This window comes from Ovis aries, chromosome 1 (assembly GCF_016772045.2).
Source record: "Ovis aries strain OAR_USU_Benz2616 breed Rambouillet chromosome 1, ARS-UI_Ramb_v3.0, whole genome shotgun sequence".
NCBI lineage: Eukaryota > Metazoa > Chordata > Mammalia > Artiodactyla > Bovidae > Ovis > Ovis aries.
The window spans coordinates 34,645,573-34,659,200 of record NC_056054.1 but is presented as its reverse complement, the minus strand read 5'-3'; the positions used below and the strand labels follow the sequence as shown (position 1 = coordinate 34,659,200).

Genomic DNA, 13,628 nt, shown 5'->3' with positions numbered 1-13,628 from the left:
ATTTTTTTTAAACTGATGGGAGTTCATGCGCCAAAAAGCAAGGTATCCATTGGCCCAACAGTCAACTCCCATGGTTGTTGCTAGGTTACCAGTTCAGCCAAGATATTGCAGGTGCTACTTTGTGCTGTGCATTGTACTAATCACTTTATGTACATGACTCTTTAAATTCTCAAAATGACTATGACACAGATATCATCTATCTTCACTTTATGGACCAAGAAGTGAACGGAGAGTATGAGGAATTTGCCTAAGGTAAGAAAGTGAATATGCAGTAAAGCTAGAATTCAGACCCACCTCTGACTCCAGGCTTTTGCTTAGCCCTACACTCAGCCACGACCCTCCTGTCTTCCTTGCAATGCAAAAACCTTGCTCTTGAGTCCCCAGGTGGTGGTGGTTTAATAAGTTGTGTTCAACTCTTGTGACTCCATGGATTGTAGCCTGCCAGGCTCCTCTGTCCATGGGATTTCCCAGGCAAGAGTACTGGAGTGGGTTGCCATTTCCCTCTTCAAGGCAGCCACCAGGGAAACCCTGAGTCCCCTGGGCTTGAGTTCAAATCCCACTTCTGCTGCTGATTAGCCGTGTGATCGATGTGTGTGCGTTTGTGAGACACACCAATACAGAACACTGTACCTTTTTTCAAAGATGCTGACACATAGCTCCGAAATACATGAATCTGCCTTCTTGAGGAACTCTGACTCATGTTACTGGAACAACAAGTTCACATGCTAATGTGTGGGCTGAGGCACATGACCCCTCCGTAGGAAAACAAAGTACAGCAATGTGATTTTCCTCCAGCAAGTGTTAAGAAATGGCTCGTTGTTCTTCTGTTTGTTTTTCGTTTTGACACACTCATCTTTTGACCTGCACCTGGTATTCTGTGTAACCTCTGTGACAACAATTGAGAAGCAAGAAAGGATGAGAGAAAGGAAAGTAAGTCTTCATCACTAATCATGACATAAAGACTCACACCTCATTTATAATTTTAAATACTTGGTATCAATCTACCTACCTGTATGTGAAATTATATTGTCAATTTATCTGCATCCTTGCTTACTGTCTATTTCTTCCTTGGCTTTCACATCTACTCCTTCCTTGTGAACCTAAGCTCTATGAAATCAGGTCCGTGGCTTTCTTATTCACTGATGTATCCTTAGCTTTTAGGAGGATGTTCGCTGAAGGTTATTTGAAAGTATACACTAATTAAGTGTCTGTTCTGGTGAGGCACTGTATATCTATATCTTGCCTCATTTGATGCTCACCAACATTCTATAATGAAGGACTTATTATCTAAATTTATAATGAGGAAACAGAGGCTCAGAGCGGTTAAGTGACTTTCCTAAGCTAGTAGATGGATTAGCTAGGATTTGAAACTTGCTTTCACTCATGAATAAGACCAGGCCTATTCCTTGACAAGCTCACAGTTAATACATCTCCAGCATTAGTTCAAGACAATTTATCTTGCTCTGATGACTTTAAGGCCCTGTAAAACCCTAAAAGCTTGCTTTCTCCATCATCAAAGACAAATTCAATTATAGTTATGATATTGTGCTCACAAAGGCAGGAAGATTCGTTGATGTATGGAAAGACTGTTCATATTAATTTCTGACACAAACAAAATTATTGCCAGCTGTATGACCCTGAGTAAGGCTCTAGCCCTCCCTGGGACTCACTTTCCTTATCAGCAAAATAAAGGGATTGGATTAGATTATTTTTAAAATCTTTGCCAGCTTTGCAATCTGTTGGTTCCATGTACATGTCTTTTTTTAATTAACTCTCAGTTGACAAATGAACCAGTTACTCTCAATGGTACATTTTATTAGGGTTTTGTTTTTTTTTTAACTAGGTTCACTCTAAGAGGGAATATACCTACTGTGCTTTCCCAACAAGGTACAGCCTCATTCCAAGTCAACCATGCAATCATGGTAGAGGGGAGAGTTCCCATAATAGGTAAGGATACCTACCACTGTGATATTTTGAGATGCGGTCCTAATACAGGGCCTGGTTGCAAAGGGGTTGGGCCCTAAAATGAATAGTTGAGTGACTATTCATCCTAGTTACATTGGTTTGACTTGGCTCTTATGAGTTTTCTCAAAGGCAAAGTATCAAGCTTCTTGCTAAAAGCATCAGATTATAGACTTCAAAACTGCAAGCTATCACCCATTTAATAATCTTTTGTTGACTGAAAAAGAAATGGTCCTGCTGATATTTCTGGCTGAGTACTGCAGTAAGCTGTAACAGAAATAATACTAACAACAATAACTCAACAACAAAAATAATAATGGCAGCTAAGGGCCCAATACTCTATTAAATAAACACTTTTTTGTTGCTGTTGTTGAATCACTACGTTGTGTATGATTCTTTGTGACTCCACTGACTATAGCTTGCCAGGCTCCTATGGAATTTTCCAGGCAATAATACTGGAGCCAGTTGCCATTTCCTACTCTCTCCAAGGGATCTTCATGACCCAAGGATTGAACTCATGTCTCTTGTGTCTCCCGCATTGAAGGCGGATTCTTTACCATTGTGCCACTTGGAAAGCCCCATTAAACACTTTACCTACTTCACATCCCCAACTGAAAGATAAGGAGACAGACAGTTTTGGGATTCTATTCTTAACCATTCTGGAGAAGGCAATGGCACCCCACTCCAGTACTCTTGCCTGAAAAATCCCATGGACAGAGGAGTCTGGTAGCCTGCAGTCCATGGTTGCTAAGAGTCAGACACGACTGGGAGACTTCACTTTGACTTTTCACTTTCATGCATTGGAGAAGGAAATGGCAACCCACTCCAGTGTTCTTGCCTAGAGAATCCCAGGGATGGGGGAGCCTGGTGGGCTGCCATCTATGGGGTCGCACAGAGTTGGACACGACTGAAGCGACTTAGCAGCAGCAGCATTCTTAACCATTCACTGTGGAACAAAGGCTTTGGTGATAAGAGAGACCATAATTCAAACCCTAGCTCTGCCATTTAACACTCTTGAGTCTCAGTTTTAAAAATGGGAATCTTAATACCTATTTTATAGGTATATTGTTATGAAATAAATGATGAAAAGCATAGTGATTGTTATTATTACTACTACTATTTACTCATCAACTGAAACAAACCTTATTTTCCCAGAAGCTTTATTAAAAGTAAGAGTTAACATGCATTACTCATGCTTGGATATATGTTTCAGGTTGGTGGGGTGGGTGGATTAGGGAAGGTGGTGGATGTCAACAGTCTCATGGCTCCTTATCATCATTTCTGGATGACTGCTTCTCCATCTGCAAGCAAAAACCTCTTCTCTGAGTTTTATGCCATCTAACGATAGAGATACAATCTTATTTAGTTCCTCTGCATCTCCGTGCTGTCATCATTAGCCTCTTGCTGATGTCAAATGAGCCTAAGGCTTAGATATCATCTCCCTATCTATCCATCCAGGGGTTTGTCATCATCATGTACTTCAGCATCTGTCTACAAGACCCATCCAATGCTTGAGTCTTATGGTTTCCAAGTGTTTCCAATATTATAATTGCCACTTTCTGACTTCAGTTGCCCAATAATTTAATCGTTTGCCACATCATTCCTATCAACTGTCTTCCTCCACCCGACAGTTATTGCCAGAATCTCAGTCCCTTTTTTTCAGTCTATATACCTCTTCTGACTTACTTCTTCCATATATAGGGGTGAGTCCCCATCCATTAAATCAAACACTGATCAATAAGAGTCACCACTAATTCTCTTTTGTTAAATTCAATTGATACATCTAATCCACAGATATTCCTTAGCTAGAATATGCTTCATTTATGACTGTAGGAGAAAAACAAAGTTTAGGAAGGAGTAGACTGATGGGAGATTGCAACTTGAGAAAATACGGGATCCTGAAAGTTCTCAGGGTCCAACCACCTTGGAAATTTACACTTCCTGTTTCAAAGCTAATTTTGTATTGTGAAGATATTTTTTGGTCAATAGATCAGGCACCATAATTGATAGCAGAAAATAAAAATGTGATGGCATTAACATTTTTTAATGTTCCAAATCTGATGTATTTATTTTATTATACTCTGTTGTAAAACCAAAAACTCCCCCATTGCACAGAGGCCAATATCCTATAAGATCATGAAAAAGTGATGTAGGACATGCAAGACATGATGACTGAGCTGCAAGGGATGTTGGGTAGTCACTAGTCAATTTCTCTGTGTTTAGGTTGGTAAATAACCAAATTTTCTACGACACAGGTATTTTTCCATCTATCTTGTCCTCCACACTCCTTAAAGCTCCATGTTTTAGGTTTCTAACTCTCCTAGATCAGAGTCATATAGAAGTGGGGCATGCACATCCTGGTCTAGCCTTTGGGGTTGGCATTAGACTGCTTTATGGTACAGATGTGCTTCTGGATATGCCAAAATGCATTTCAAACCTACATCAGGAGGACAAAGACAAGCAGAGAGAATGCATCTGAAACCAGGAGTAGAGGAGGCCGAAGACGTTGGCAAAGCATCAAAAGCATGAGAAAGCCTGGAGGGAAACTGGGAAGGAAGGAGAGAGCTGACGTACACAGAATTAAAAAAGCACAGCAGGCAGGTCCAGGATAAATCATATGTGTCCTTTTAAGTTGGTTTATGAGCTTTTTTTGTGTTCCCAAAGCCCCCTCTATCTTAGCACTTGGCACGCAGTAGGATAAATGTCTGTTTACTTATATGTTTCTTACACTAGACAGTGAGAGCTCAGAGGAGAGAGGCCATTAATTTTACCAGTATCCTCAACAATTGATATAATGTGACTTTTCAATAAGTAATGTTGAGAGAGTGAAAGCACGAATGAGCAGCTAGATCAATGAATGAATGAATCGGGGACGGGATATCTGTATAATTCAACTTTGGGATCTCCCTCAGCTGTACTTTCTGATATTTGCTGTCAGGTCAGCCTATTCTTCACTTTCAGATATCACACAGTTAAGAGCATGGGCTCTGGACTGCCGAGATCAGAGCCTTGGCTCTTTTAACTGAATGGCTTAGGCAATTTAATGACCTCTTTATGCCTCGGTTTACTCATCTGTAAAGTAGAAACGATAGATATAATTACTCATAGAGTTAGTAAGACAAGAGAAAATACATGCAAACCATCTAATTTAGTGCCTGGCACAAGTGAGAGCTAAAAAATTTGTTATTTTTATAAAAATCTCCACTATCTCCATCCCAGCACTATACAGGATCTTATATTGTTTTCTTGAGCACTACTATTTAAAGACAGCACTTCTTAATCTTCTGCTACATGTGACATGCTGCCTGGGCAGGGGATTGATAAAGAGCATGGAATGAAGGCATTGCTCAACCCTGAATACCAACTGATGCCTCTGGTTAATGCGGGGAAGGAAGGAGGACAATGAGCAGAACGGGGCCTCTAGGCAATAAAAGTTGTAGGAGCTTGTAGGTTTAGAAATACGGAGTTTATTTTTGGGTTGGACTTCCAGGCCTTTTATATAAAACAAAGAAAACAACAACTATGTCAGCTGTGTTTATGAACATGAGCTTGCACTGGCTTTCTCAAAACATAGGGAATTCAGTCTACCTCCCTCTGTTTGCTAAATTATTGACAAACACATGATGTACTGGAAAGAAGACTGACCTGGAAATCAGGAAGCTCTGGTCCTGTATGAATCTCAGTCTGGGCTCGGTAATTTTGAATGAACTGCTTCCTTTCTTTGGATACTAGTTTCCTCATCTCCAAAACGAGAAGTCTGAGCCAGATAATGTTTTACTTTTCAACAAATAGTTATTGAGGATCCACTGTGTGCCAGACATTGTACTAGGCACTGTGGATACGTAAGTGAATCAGATGACTCTGATCCTTGACCTCATGGAGTTTAGAGTCTATTAGAAAAACACAGGAGCTATGTGAGAGCGCCAGATGGAGACAAAACTAGTTTGGGGGCTTAGCGAACTATCTGAAAGTTCACAAGGACATGGGCAAACAGTTAAAGAAAATTGATGAAGAGGGTCCCAGGCTGAAGAAAAGGCATATTTGCAGGTCCCAAGTCAAGATAATATGGCACATTCGAAGAACTAAAAGAAGTCCAAGGTAGTTTGTAGACAGAATGCAGGGAGAGTGAAAACAGACAAAGCTACAAATGAAGGCAGGAATAGGTTTTGGGGTGGCCTTTTAAAATCATGTTAAAGGTTTCCAACATTATGCCAAAGTCAAGGCGAAGACACTGAAGATTTTTAAGCTAAAGCATCCTATTTAAGTTTGTAAAAGATCACTTTGGCAGGTGTGTAGAGAATGGATTAGAGTGGTAGAAGTGGTGGTAGGGAACCCATTCAAGAGGCTCTTGAGAAGTCCAGGTGAGAGCTGACGGTGGCTTGGACTAGGATGGGGCTGTGCAATTAAAGCAAAGTGGAGAATTAAAGAGACACAATGAGTAGTTTAGAAAGAGACCAGGAGAGACCAAAGTGGGGGAAGAAGAAGAGGGTGGGCTCCGAATGTCCTTGAGGTCCTGGCAGAAGTGATTAAATAGATGTGGTACCATTACCTATAGTGCCACGTCTAAGCTAGCGCCAGTTCTGCAGGCAAAGGTGGAGATGCTGAGTTCAGGTTTGAACCTATTTAAACTGAGACGCCTGTGAGACCTTTAAGTGTAGATGTAGAACTGCCTGCATATCAATAGAAAATGAATCCTTAGAAGTGGATGAGAGGGACAAGATGTTATAGGTAGAAAGGAGAGACAGGAGCTGACAAGGAATCTGGAAAACAGCATTAAGAGCATCTCAGTAGGAGGAAGATCAAGAAAGTATGCTGTCAATGGGAAAGTGTTTCCAAATGAACTTATCTATGAAACAGAAACAGACTCACAGCCAGAGAGGACAGACTTGTGTTCGCCAAGGGGAGGGAGAGTGAGTGGGGGGGGAATGGATTGGGAGTTTGCAGGTAACAAGGTCCTACTGTATAGCACAGTGAACTATATTCAGTATTCTGTGATAAACCATAATGGAAAAGAATGCAAAAATGAATGCATATATATATTTATATATGAATAATGGAATTACTTTGCTGTTCAACAGAAATTAACACAATATTGTAACTCAACTATACTTTAATCAAGTTTAAAAAAATAAAAAGAAAATTATTTCAATGAAGCTTGTACGCCACACTGCAAAATGCTGCTCAGGGTAAAGCAGGGTAAGGCCCGGACAGTCCTTTGTGGTGTGCAATGACCTAGGTTAGCATTAGTGACCTAAACTATCGTGATTCTGGTTGATTTGTGGAAGAGGAAGGCAGATCATGTTTGGTTGAGGAGGGAGGTGGTGTGTAGAAAATCATGACAGGGCTTCCCTGGTGGCTGAGTGGTAAGGAATTCTCCTGCCAATGCAGGAGACATGGGTTCGATCCCTGATCTGGGAAGATCCCACATGCCACAAAGCAACTAAACCCCTGTGTCAAAACTACTGAGCCTGTGCTCTAGAGCCCACACACCACAGCTTCTGAAGCCCGCATGCCTAGAGCCCACACTCAGCAACAAGAGAAGCCACCCCAGTGAGAAGCTGGTGCACAACAGCTAGAGAGTAGCCCCCACCCACCACAACTGGAGAAAAGCCCGCACAGCAAGGAAGACCCGGAACCACCAAAAATAAACAAATAGAGTGATGCAAAATAAAGAAAATCACGACAATGATGCTGGCCACTTTTTAAAGCGTTTTTGACTGTGAGAGGCAGTAACTGGAAGGGCTGATAGGGAGAAGAAGAGATTTTATTTTTAAGATGAGAGTTTGCGGTAGCACTGTCCAATAGAAATAATGTGAATTTTGTAAGTAATTTTAAATTTCCTAGAAGCCATTTAAAACAGTGAAAAGAAACTGCTGAACTTTATTTTAATGTCTTTTACTTACCCTATTATATCCCAAATATCTTTTCAACAAGATAAAAATTATTAATGAAGCAGTCTATGTTCTTGTATTCATACTAAATCTTCAAAATCTGGTATGTCTTCTACACATGTCAGTTTGTTCTGGCCACATTTCAAGTGCTCAGTAACTATGTCTGATGAGTGGCTACAGTGTGGAATAGCACAAGTTTAGAGCAGCTTTAAATATTGATGGAGAGTTAGTATGGAAGGAGAGGCTAAATACGCTAGAGGAAGACACCAATGGATTATCAAAGGTAGTGGGAGGTGGAGGAGCCTCTGATGACAGGTAGGGTGTCCTTTCCACTCTACCAAATGTAAAGGAGCGAAAGGCTGCATCTGGATGTAAGCAGTGGCATGCTGATAAATGCTCAACAATTGGCTCTATATATTAAAAAAAAAAAAGGCTCTGATTCATAGCACTGGGGTGTAAAGACTTCCACTATGGCTGATTTCATGGGAAAACAATGGAAACAGTGAGAGACTTTATTTTGGGGGGCTCCAAAATCACTGCAGATGGTGACTGCAGCCATGAAATTAAAAGACACTTGCTCCTTGGAAGAAAAGCTATGACCAACCTAGAAAGCATATTAAAAAGCAGAGATATTACTTTGCCAACAAAGGTCCATCTAGTCAAAGCTATGGTTTTTCCAGTGGTCATGTATCGATGTGAGAGTTGAACTATAAAGACAGCTGAGTGCCGAAGAATTGATGCTTTTGAACTGTGGTGTTGGAGAAGACTCTTGAGAGTGTCTTGGACTGCAAGGAGATTTAACCAGTCAACCCTAAAGTAAATCAGTCCTGAATATTCATTGGAAGGACTGATGCTGAAGCTGAAGCTCCAATACTTTGGCCACCTGATGTGAAGAGCTGACTCACTGGAAAAGACCCTGATGCTGAGAAAGACTGAAGGCAGGAGAAGGGGATGACAGAAGATGAGATGGTTGGATGGCATCACCGACTGTATGGACATGATTTGAGTAAGCTCTGGGAGTTGGTGATGGACAGGGAAGACTGGCATGCTGCAGTCCATGGGATCACAAAGAGTCAGACGCAACTGAGTGGCTGAACTGAACTAAATGTGATGTCACTGAAAGTGAAGCTGGGCAGAGATGCCCACAGTTGCCTCCTGGGAGCAGGCAAGTCAGCTTCAGCACATCACTGGATATGAGAAACACAGGTTTGACAGTAGGTGTCTTTCCAATGGCTTTATTTTCTTTTTGAGGTAGTTAGGGGTTGAAAATAAATAGGAGGTCATATGCCTGAATGTGAGAGGAAAGATAGGGCTGGGAATGGAGAAGATTTGATATCATGTTGCAGAAAATTAGAGACTTATCTGATGTATTAGTCTGGTTTCTATGAGGAAGCAAATGGACACCCACATTGGGTAACTGAAGTAAAGCTTAACAAAGGGTTTGTTTTAAAGAAGGTTTAGGAAAAGACTAGCAACAGTGGAGAACCATTACCGCCTCCTGGCCTGAAGCAGCAAGGGGAGGGAGTGATTCCCATCACCTGGAGAGAAGATGGGAAGAGGGAGAGGGCCACATGCTGGAACTGTGGAACTGTGGTCTATGGTATAGACACATGGTAGATGGATCAGCTAAACCGTGGCAATTCAGCAAGGAGGGAGCTGGGGAAACAAATAGCTCCATCCACCCTCCAGGCTTCCTCTGGTGCCCAGTGGCCAAATCCAGCTAGAAACTAGAGGGTGAGGGGGGCTGTCCGGGGATCATTCATACATAAAGTTAGAAGTCGGCCTCATTGTTGTATGTGTGCACGCGTGAGTGCTAAGTCGCTTCAGTCGGGTCCAGCTCTTTGTGACTACGGACTAAGCCTGCCAGGATTTTCTGTCCATGGGATTCTCCAGGCAAGAATACTGGAGTGGGTTGTCATACCTCCTCCAGGGGATCTTCCCAACCCAGGGATCGAACCCAGGTCTCCTGCAGCTCCTTCACTGCAGGCGGATTCTTTACCGCTGAGCCACCAGGGAAGCCCCCTATTGCTGTATAGTGTTTCCCTATAGTGTTCAGTGGCCTTCAGGCAGGCATAAGGTCGAAAGCTGGATTCATCCTGGATTGGGATTTGGTAAAAGAAGAACAAAATGGGAAAGTGAAAAATGTAAATAGCCATAAGGAGATTGGCCAGCTGGAAGGAGAGAAGAGGGGTAAGAGGAAAAGAAAGAAAGTCCCACAACAACCTTTCAAAGCCAACGTTAATTCTGTTTTAGAGACTAGGAACTAGAGGTAAAGAGTGGCCTGCCTAAGAAGTACGCTTAGTTAGTGGAGGAGTCAGGAGACAGGTCTGCCGAATGGGCAGGCAGTTTCTGCACTGCTGGTCCACCTGCAAGCTAAGGAGTGATCTGATTGATTTGGGGAGAGGGGGTACACTTTCATGTTCATTTAAGCTCTTCATTGAAACGAAAATATTATTGGAATTTTCCTATTCTGTATATATGAACTCACACACACTGGAAAACTAAGATGCCCTTTGGTTTGTTGTTACGGATGCTCACTCCCAAGGGACAAGCTAAGAGGCTGGTAAGGTATGTGCAAGGGGGTCTGTGATGAAACAGAAGTGGTGTTACGCTCTCAGGCAGGCTCTTTCCTCCAGTCTGCATCTGCTCTGGTCTCCCCTCTACGCAGTACCCGACTAGGATCCCTTCTTCCTTACACCCAGTGGGGTGGGCAGAGGGGGCGAGAGAGTGCCATATGATTCCCCCTGTGTGTCTGGTACACAACTATAACCCATGCATATTCCCAGGGGTGTGGCCTGTGACAAACGCTTGGTGATTATAGGGTAAATGGAACCTTTCAAGGGCCATATTTCTGTGTCAATTACATGGTCTGACAACAGGGTAAAAGATGAGAAATGAGAATTCTCTAATTGCAAATTCTCTCTAATTGGGAGAGGTACATAGAAAGCACTGGAAATAGCTAGATTGGAATTCCTGTGATGTGACCTTGGAACTTAATCTCTCTTGCTCCATTTACAAAATCTCCTTCTTTATAAAATTTGGCCAATACCTAAATGGGTGGTTGTAAAGATTAAAGGAGACCAAGGGTGCAAAGCTCCTGCCTCATGCAAGAACTCAGCTAAAGTCCATTTTTCACACCTTCCTGTCCGTCTCTGGTCCTTTTGTTATTTAACTCTTTCTTTCATTTCTCACAATTATCACTTTCTTCTGATGCTGTATTCCATTGACAGAAGATAGTGGTGGTTTGCCTACAACTTTCCAATCAAGATTACTCTAGTTTTGTTTTGTTTGGTTTTGGTCACTTTGGGGTCTTGGTGACCTCAGGTGACCATTCCGTAGAAACCATGGCATTTCAGATCACGGCTTTCCCCCATCTTTGAATAAACACCGAAAGCTTTCTTTACCTTTTCTTCCAATTCTCATTTGCCATCTGGTGCCTGGTTTGGCTGCATCTGTGTTTGCTTAATGATTTGAGGCGAAGACTGAGTTTACATATGGGAAGAAGGAAAGGGCTTTGCTTGATTTCTTCCATATGTTCATTTATTCATATATTATGATTTTTGTAATCTCACCAGCACAGATCCCTTCAGACAATCCTTACCCTGTTCCTTGGAGACTCCCTTCTTTGTGTGTTCAGCTGGAAGTCTCTCTGAGAACATGTTTGCAATGCCCAATACCCTTGGCTTACTTACCCAATACATACAGCTCGGCATGGCTTTTAGACGGGGACAAAGTCAGTGTTCTTGAAAGTTCTTCTTTTTGATTGGAGGAGGCCTATTTGACACTGGCAATTCTGTGGAGTCAGGAGGCCTGGGGTCTAGTCTCTGCTCTCCATCTCTAACTGGCGTGAACTCAAACAAGTTTTATAACCATTCTGGTCCTCAGCTTATTTGTCATGCATCCAAAGGCTCAGGTTGGGTTTGCTCTGACACCTAAGAGCCTCACAGCACCCAATGTTCCCTCCTCTGTTTCTTCCTCTTCCTCTGGTACTGGGTCTGTGACCCTTACAGACGAGCGTGTAAAGTCCCAATGTGTGTTTTCCCTCTTCTTAGCTCCCAGGAAGAGGTATGTATGAGGGGGAATTCAAGAAAGGCATTTCCTCTCCTGCATAATGCATGAATGAAAGAGGATGAGCTCTATTTCTTGTTTTGTAAAAAGTCACTATTATTTCTTTCCCTGCAGTACGCTTGGGACTCAGCTTCCGAGTGAAAGCGGATCCAGGTTTGAAACCCATCTTCACCAGCCTATGGACCTGGGCAATTTTCTTAATATTCCTAAGTCTTAATCTTTCTTCTCTGTAAAATGGGAATAATATCTACCTCATAGGGATTGTGAGTAGAAAGTTAGTTCAGTTCAGTCGCTCAGCTGTGTCCGACTCTTTGCAACCCCATGGACTTCAGCATACCAGGCTTCCCTGTCTATCAACAACTCCCGGAGCTTGCTCAAACTCATGTCCATTGAGTCAGTGATGCCATCCAACCATCTCATCCTCTGTCATCACCTTCTCCTGCCTTCAGTATTTCTCAGCATCAGGCTCTTTTGCAATGAGTCAGCTCTTCACATCAGGTGGCCAAAGTATTGGAGTTTCAGCTTCAGCATCAGTCCTTCCAATGAACACCCAGGACTGATCTCCTTTAGGATGGGCTGGTTTGATCTCCTTGCAGGCCAAAGAACTCTCAAGAGTCTCTCCAACACCACAATTCAAAAGCATCGATTTTTCGGTGCTCAGCTTTCTTTATGGTCCAGCTCTCACATCCATATATGACTACTGGAAAAACCATCACTTTCACTAGACAGACCTTTGTTGGCAAAGTAATGTCTCTGTGTTTTAATATGCTATCTAGGTTGGTCATAGCTTTTCTTCCAAGGAGCTAGCGTCTTTTAATTTCATGGCTGCAGTCACTGTCCGCAGTGATTTTGGAGATCCAGAAAATAAAGTCTCTCACTGTTTCCACTGTTCCCCCATCTATTTGCCATGAAGTGATGGGACCGGATGTCATGATCTTCGTTTTCTGAATGTTGAGTTTTAAGCCAGTTTTTTTCAGTCTCCTCTTTTACTTTCATCAAGAGGCTCTTTAGTTCCTCTTCGCTTTCTACCATAAGGGTGTTGTCATCTGCATATCTGAGATTATTGATATTTCTCCTGGCAGCTTGTGCTCACCTAGGCTGGCATTTCACATAATATACTCTGCATATAAGTTAAATAAGCAAGGTGACAATATACAGCTTTGGCGTACTCCTTTCCCAATTTGGAACCAGTCTGTTGTTCCATGTCTGGTTCTAACTGTTGCTTCCTGACTTGCATACAGATTTCTTAGGAGGCAGGTCAGGTGGTCTGGTATTCCCAGCTCTTTCAGAATTTTCCACAGCTTTTTTGTGTTCCACCTAGTCAAAGGCTTTGGTTTGTCAATGAAGCAGAAGTAGATGTTTTTCTGGAATTCTCTTGCTTTTTCTATGATCTAGCGGATGCTGGCAATTTGATCTCTGGTTCCTCTGCGTTTTCTCAATCCAGCTTGAACATCTGGAAGTTCTCGTAGCCTGCCGTTTTGTATAAAGCAAGCATTCACAAATGTTGGTTGCCTCTGTGCACAGTGGTTTCAGGGGTGAAATCCATGCTGCTGAAAAAGCTTCAAAGAAGGAAACTGATGATACTCAGAGAAGATCACAGAATCAGCTGGTGTCAAAGCCAGGACAAGAACTTGGGATTCTGGGCTGAAGATCTTTCCCATGAACTGAAGAGGGGTTGGGGGGAATGGAGCCCTGGATGGGATACAT

The 13,628-nt window shown here is 42.4% G+C and overlaps 1 protein-coding gene and 1 long non-coding RNA gene across 19 annotated transcripts in view; one reads left to right on the top strand and one right to left on the bottom strand.

Moving 5' to 3' along the window:
* Window positions 1-13,628, bottom strand: part of FGGY (FGGY carbohydrate kinase domain containing) — a 625,499-nt gene that overhangs the window by 13,233 nt on the left and 598,638 nt on the right. The window lies entirely within an intron of this gene.
* LOC121819421 (uncharacterized) overlaps window positions 749-13,628 on the top strand; it is a 38,902-nt gene continuing 26,022 nt past the window's right edge. The window contains exons 1-2 of the long non-coding RNA XR_006059666.2: window positions 749-930; window positions 1,844-1,947. This is a non-coding gene — a long non-coding RNA (uncharacterized LOC121819421). The remainder of the gene's footprint in view (window positions 931-1,843; window positions 1,948-13,628) is intronic.